This window comes from Balaenoptera ricei, chromosome 9 (assembly GCF_028023285.1).
Source record: "Balaenoptera ricei isolate mBalRic1 chromosome 9, mBalRic1.hap2, whole genome shotgun sequence".
NCBI classification, from domain to species: domain Eukaryota; kingdom Metazoa; phylum Chordata; class Mammalia; order Artiodactyla; family Balaenopteridae; genus Balaenoptera; species Balaenoptera ricei.
Genome location: NC_082647.1, coordinates 108,436,364 through 108,441,825, shown reverse-complemented (window position 1 = coordinate 108,441,825; position 5,462 = coordinate 108,436,364). Strand labels below are relative to the sequence as shown.

The window sequence follows — 5,462 nt, the reverse complement described above, 5'->3', positions numbered from 1 at the left end:
TTCCTCTTATATTGTCTTCTGATCTCTGTGAGTTTATTTTTCAAAGTTTATGAAATATTTCATATACACAAAAAAATATTTAAAATACATGAAGTAGAGCTACATGCCTACCACCTAAATTGAGAAATATAGAACACTAAAGAAAGATTAAAATTAACACCCCTTGCCCACTGTTCAGCCCCAAGACTCTTTCTCTACACTGCAAGCAACCACTCTCGTGAATTTGGTGATTACCCCTGTCTTTTTGAAGGGCTTTGATCCATTGCTCCCAGGACACTACATTTTCTTGGTGTCTTCTTGTCCTAGTCAGCTCTGGCAGCTACTCAGCCCTACCAGAACTACCATAGTCTGGATAGGCTTAAACCACAAAAATTTATTTTCTCACAGTTCTGGAGGCTGGGAGTCCAAGATCAAGGTGCTTGCAGACAGTGGCTTCTTGCTGTGTCCTCTTCACATGGCCTTTCCCCAGTGTGTGTGCATGGTGGGGTTGGGTGGGATGGGACAGAGAGAGAGAGATCTTCTTCTTCTTATAATACCACCAGTCCTATCAGATTAGGTCCTCACATTTCTGTCCTCATTAACCTTGATTATCTCCTAAAAGCTGTATCTTCAAATACAGTTATGTTGGGAGTTAGAGCTTTAATATGTAAATTTTGGGAGGAAACAATTCAGTCCATAGCACCTCCTATATCACTGTCTCTTTTATTTTGGGGGGTTTGTTTTGTTTCGTTTGTTTGTTTTTGTGTGTGTGTGATAACTTTAAACTTTATCATATGTATAGGAAAAAACATAGTATGTACAGGGTTCAGTGCTACCCATGGTTTCAGGCATCCACTGTGGAGTCTTGGAACATATCCACAGTGGATAAGGGGCAGGGGAACTACTGCATCATGAAACTCACAAAAGATACCTCTGAATAATTCCAATCAGTACTTCCCATTGAATGCAAACCATTAACAGTATACTCTCCTGCCTTCCAACGCCAATATTTTTAAAAAGCAGATACATCACTCCTTTAAACACTATGAGACAGTGTCTTAGTCCATTAGGGCCACTATAACAAAATACCATAGACTGGGTGTCTTATCAACAACAGAAATTTCCTTCTCACAGTTCTGGAGGAGGGGAGGTCCAAGATCAGGGTACCAGCATGGTGATGTTCGGATGAGAGCCCTCTTCCAAGTTGTAGACTGGGGACTTCTGGTTTTGTCCTCATGTGATGGAAGGAGTGAGGGATCTCAGTGGGTTATCTTTTCTTTTTTTGTTGTTAACCATGGCAGAGGCTTCCTCGTCATTTTATTTATTTTTTTTTATTTTACTTTATTTATTTATTTTTATACAGCAGGTTCTTATTAGTTATCTATTTTACACATATTTGTGTATACAAGTCAATCCCAATCTCCCAATTCATCCCACCACCACCACCCTCACTGCCACTTTCCCCCCTTGGTGTCCATAAGTTGGTTCTCTACATCTGTGTCTCTATTTCTGCCTTGCAAACTGGTTCATCTGTACCATTTTTCTAGATTCCACATGTATGCATTAATATACAATATTTGTTTTTCTCTTTCTGACTTACTTCACTCTGTATGACAGTCTCTAAGTCCATCCACATCTTTACAAATGACCCAATTTCATTCCTTTTTCTGGCTGAGTAATACTCCACTGTATCTATATACCACATCTTCTTTATCCATTCATCTGTCGATGGGCATTTAGGTTTCTTCCATGACCTGGCTATTGTAAATAGTGCTGCAAAGAACATTGGGGTGCATGTGTCTTTTTGAATTATGGTTTTCTCTCAGTATATGCCCAGTAGTGGGAATGCTGGGTCACTTGATAGGGATTGCACTGAATCTGTAGATTGCTTTGGGTAATATAGTCATTTTCACAATATTCATTCTTCCAATCCAAGAACATGGTATATCTCTCCATTTGTTTGTGTCATCTTTGATTTCTTTCATCAGTGTCTTATAGTTTTCTGAGTACAGGTCTTTTACCTCCTTAGGTAGGTTTATTCTTAGGCATTTTATTCTTTTTCTTGCAATGGTGACTGGGAATGTTTCCTTAATTTCTCTTTCTGATCTTTCATTGCTAGTGTATAGGAATGAAAGAGATTTCTGTGCATTAATTTTGTATCCTGCAACTTTACCAAATTCATTGATTAGCTCTAGTAGTTTTCTGGTGGCATCTTTAGGATTCTCTATATACAGTACTATGTCATCTGCAAACAGTGACATCTTTACTTCTTCTTTTCTGATTTGGATTCCTTTTATTTCTTTTTTGTCTCTGATTGCTGTGGCTAGGACTTCCAAAACTATGTTGAATAATAGTGGTGAGAGTGGACACCCTTGTCTTGTTCCTGATCTTAGAGGAAATGCTTCCAGTTTTTCACCATTGAGAATGATGTTTGCTGTGGGTTTGTCATATATGGCCTTTATTATGTTGAGGTAGGTTCCCTCTATGCCCACTTTCTGGAGAGTATTTTCATAAATGGGTGTTGAATTATGTCAGAAGTTTTTTATGCATCTATTGAGATTATCATATGGTTTTTATCCTTCAGTTTGTTACTATGGTGTATCACATTGATTGATTTGCGTGTATTGAAGAATCCTTACATCCCTGGGATAAATTCCACTTGACCATGGTGTATGATGCTTTTAATGTGTTGTTGGATTCCGTTTGCTAGTATTTTGTTGAGGATTTTTGCATTTATATTCATCAGTGATATTGGTCTGTAATTTTCTTTTTTTGTAGTATCTCTGTCTGGTTTTGGTATCAGGGTGATGGTGGTCTCATAGAATGAGTTTGGGAGTGTTCCTTCCTCTGCAATTTTTTGGAAGGGTTTGAGAAGGATGGGTGTTAGCTCTCTAAATGTTTGATAGAATTCACCTGTGAAGCCATCTGGTTCTGGACTTTTGTGTGTTGGAAGATTTTTAATCACAGTGTCAATTTCATTACTTGTGGTTGGTCTGTTCATATTTTCTATTTCTTCCTGGTTCAGTCTTGCAAGGTTATACCTTTCTAAGAATTTGTCCATTTCTTCCAGGTTGTCCATTTTATTGGCATAGAGTTGCTTGTAATAGTCTCTTATGATGCTTTGTATTCCTGTGAGGTCTGTTGTAACTTCTCCTTTCTCATGTCTAATTTTATCGATTTGAGTCCTCTCCCTCTTTTTCTTGATGAGTCTAGCTTAAGTTTTATCAATTCTGTTTATCTTCTCAAAGAACCCACTTTTAGTTTTATTGATCTTTGCTATGGTTTTCTTTGTTTCTACTTCATTTATTTCTGCTCTGATGTTTATGATTTCTTTCCTTCTACTAACTTTGGGTTTTGTTTGTTCTTCTTTCTCTAGTTGCTTTAGGTATAAGGTTAGGTTGTTTATTTGAGATCTTTCTTGTTTCCTGAGGTAAGCTTGTATTGCTATAAACTTCCCTCATAGAACTGCTTTTGCTGCATCCCATAGGTTTTGAGTTGTCGTGTTTTTGTTTTCATTTGTATCTAGGTATTTTTTAATTCCTTCTTTGATTTCTTCAGCTATCCATTGGTTGTTTAGTAGCATATTGTTTAGCCTCCACGTATCTGTGGGGTTTTGCAGCTTTTTTTCTTGTAGTTGATATCTAGTCTTATAGCATTGTGATCGGAAAAGATGCTTGATATAATTTCAGTTTTCTTAAATTTACTGAGGCTTGTTTTTTGGCCTAGTATGTAATCTATCCTGGAGAATGTTCCATGTGCACTTGAAAAGAATGTGTATTCTACTGCTTTTGGTTGGAATGCTCTATATATATATCAATTAAGTCCACTTAGTTTAATGTTTTATGCTTGTGTTTCCTTATTGAATTTTTGGGTGGATGATCTGTCCATTGATGTAAATGTGGTGTTAAAGTCTTGTAATATTAAAAAAAAAAATAATAATAAAGTCCTGTACTATTATTGTGTTACTGTCAATTTCTCTTTTCATGTATGTTAATATGTGTCTTATATATTGAGGTGCTTTTATGTTTGGTGCATATATATTTCTAATTGTTATAACTTCTTCTTGGATTGATCCCTTGATCATTATGTAGTGTCCTTCTTTGTTTCTTGTAAGCGTCTTTATTTTAAAGTCTATTTGTCTGCTATAAGTATTGCTACCCTGGTTTTCTTTTGATTTCCATTTGCATGGAATACCTTTTTCCATCCCCTCACCTTCAGTCTGTATGTGTCTCTAGATCTGATGTTAATGTCTTGTAGGCAACTTATACACAGAGTTTTATTTTTTTATCTATTCAACCACTCTTTGTCTTTTAGTTAGAGCATTTAGTCCATTTAAATTTTAAGTAATTATCAATATGTATGTTCTTATTGCCATTTTGTTAATTGTTTTGGATTTGTGTTTGTAGGTCTTTTTTCCCCCTTTCTTCTTCTTTTGTTCTTTTCTCTCCCCATCTGGTGACTAACTTAGTGTTATGTTTGGATTCCTTTTTCTTTTCTGTATGTATATTTATTGTAGATTTTTGGTGTGCAGTTACCATGAGGTTTTTGTATAGCAGTCTATATATATATACATGTATACATATATATAGACTCTCTCTCCCCCCATCTCTCTCTCTCTCTCTCTCTCTCTCTCCCTCTCTCTCTCTCTCTCTCTCTCTATATATATATATATATCATATATATGAGATTGTTTTAAGTTGTTGATCTCTTAATTTCAAAGGCACTTTTAAAACCCTGCATTTGTACTCTCTTCCCCTCATGATTACTGTTTTTGATATCATATTTTACATCTAATTGTTTTGTGTATCCCTTAACTGCTTATTGTGGATATAGATGATTTTACTACTTTTGTTCTTTAACCTCCCTACTAGCTTTGTGTGTGGATGATTTCCTGCCTTTACTGTATGTTTTCCTTTACCAGGGAGCTTTTTTATTTTGTAATTTTCTTATTTCTAGTTGTGGCTTTTTCTGTTTCACCTAGAGAAGTTAACATTTGTTGTAAAGCTGGTTTGGTGATACTGAACACTTTTAGCTTTTGCTTGTCTATAAAGCTTTTGATTCCTCCATCGAATCTGAAAGAGAATATACTTACCTGACAAGGGAGATACCATGATCACGAAGGTGGTTTTCCCAGGGCACGGCTTATCCATTGCACTCCGGATGTGTTGACCCCTGCAATTTCCCCAAATGTGGGAAACTTGACTGCATAATTTGTGGTAGTGGGGGACTGTGTTCTCACTCTCCCCTGGTTAAAAAAAAAAAAATCTGAAACAGCCTTGCTGGGTAGAGTAGTCTTGGTTGTAAGTTTTTCTCTTTCATCACTTTAAATAAATTGTCCCATTCCCTTCCAGCCTGCAGACTTTCTCCTGAAAAATCAGCTGATGGCTTAATGGGAGTTCCCTTATATGTTATTTGTTGCTTTTCCCTTGCTGCTTTTAATATTTTCTCTTTACCTTTAGTTTTTGTCATTTTGATTGCACTGA

At 36.2% G+C, this 5,462-nt stretch overlaps 1 non-coding gene across 1 annotated transcript; it reads left to right on the top strand.

Moving 5' to 3' along the window:
- The first annotated feature begins 5,063 nt into the window (after positions 1-5,063).
- Positions 5,064-5,227, top strand: LOC132372296 (U1 spliceosomal RNA). The gene has a single exon (XR_009505164.1). It is a non-coding gene; the product is annotated as a U1 spliceosomal RNA (small nuclear RNA).
- The last annotated feature ends 235 nt before the right edge of the window (positions 5,228-5,462 follow it).